Here is a 1,838-nt window from a genome sequence, read left to right on the forward strand (position 1 = left end):
GATCATCTGTTTTTAACTGCAGCGAATTACGTATCATCCTCATTGCGTCTTTTGGATGCACCGAGGGTCATAAAATTGACTCGGTAATTAAGTTTCCAGTCAATGCTTGACAGGAATTAATAGATGAATCCTAGCAAGAAAAGAATTCCGTTTCATGCAAAGCTGCCACTCTGATTTGTCACTTCTAAACACAAAAAACTTATCTATTCAACTCACCCAGAGGCACGTGGATTGACCTCTGGTCAAAAAATTCTTCGGGTTTTAAGAAATTATTCCTTAAATAATGATCCAGATTTTGGTGATGAGGTCAAATGAAAGATGTTTATAAAGACGTTATTTGTATAAAAGTACGCTGGGGAAACACTGCTGCCCCTTAGAAATGTTAAAGTGAATCATTGAATTAATTTAAAAAACTTATTATGAATTAAAGGTTTGGATAGAATAACAAAATTGATTTGAAAATCGCTAGGTGGGGTCTAGCATACATAACTGAGAGTCAAAATATTTGTGGACAATATGAACTAAATTTGCAACGAGGAACTACAATTATTTTCTAACTCATCCAAAACAGCACCTTTTGGCAAGTAGAATCAATTGGCTTAAGAAACGTTGTCTCTAAAATTAGCCAGAAATAGTACTTTCCTATTGCCAGATGAAGTCCATGTAAGATACAGATCCTGGTAAAAATAACTATTGCTCCACATAGGATCATTTCCATCTCGAAAAAAGGCGGGCTGGGCGGCCGCTTGTCGCATATTAGCGCCAACAAGACTGCAGAAATACTTCGCACATTGCGCCTAATGCACAGCGCAGTCGCCGGTTCGCGTAGCGCCTACAAGAGTGTACGAATACTTCACGCATTGCGCCTAATGCACAGCGCAGTCGCCAGTTCGTGTAGCGCCTACAAGAGTGCACGAATACTTCACGCATAGCGCCTAATGCACAGCGCAGTCGCCGGTTCGCGTAGCGCCTACAAGAGTGCACGAATACTTCACGCATCGCGCCTAATACAGTGCGATTGCTGGTCGGTATGAAACGCATCGGGGCGGGCAATTCTACGAAAACCGGCCAATATTTGACCTCTAAAAAACCAAAAATTCAACTTGATTATTGTGGATCGAGGGTTTGCTTTCCCAGTCAAGTATAGTATTAGGCTTAAAAATGTAATACGGGTACCTGTTTCTATTAGCCCCCTCCTTCCTTTTTACACACAAAGTATCCTGTGCTTTGTGACGGTCGTGACATGCAGTGACGGCCAGAACAAATTTAAACAAACACGGCGGGTACTCTTAACAGCAATGAAGAACGATCTCAAAAGTTGTTACATGTGCAATTGGTGGTAAGGACTATATAAAGTGGACACAAAGATTTTTTCAGAATATCACAAGCTTCAAAAAATAAAAAGCGTAACGGTCGTGACACACAAAAAGGTTCAATTGAGTTAATTTACGTTTTAAATCCTTCCATCAGAATATTCTTAATTCCGGCAGTAACTGCTGTACAAACATATTTTGATGTGAAAATTTCACTCAACGGGATGGAACGTTTTGTAGCGATTTTGACTGCCTCCGGAGGCCGTTTAGACGTACAAAAAAATCTGTCACGGTTGTGACGTCGGAACTTCATGACAAAAGCATTTTACGAAATATTCCGGGTGAAAATGCATTTTTTTTTCAAATTTAAATGCAATATTTATTCAACAACGAGTATTTTTGATGAAATTGGTACAAAAATTGAAAAAGTTATTAGACCAAAAAAAGTTATGAGAGAAGTACGGGTAAGCAAGGGGGGAGGGAGTGAGGAGCATGGGAGTGCTCCTAGAAATTCTAAGCCGAGTC

Source organism: Bemisia tabaci, chromosome 1, assembly GCF_918797505.1.
Source record: "Bemisia tabaci chromosome 1, PGI_BMITA_v3".
Lineage (NCBI taxonomy): Eukaryota > Metazoa > Arthropoda > Insecta > Hemiptera > Aleyrodidae > Bemisia > Bemisia tabaci.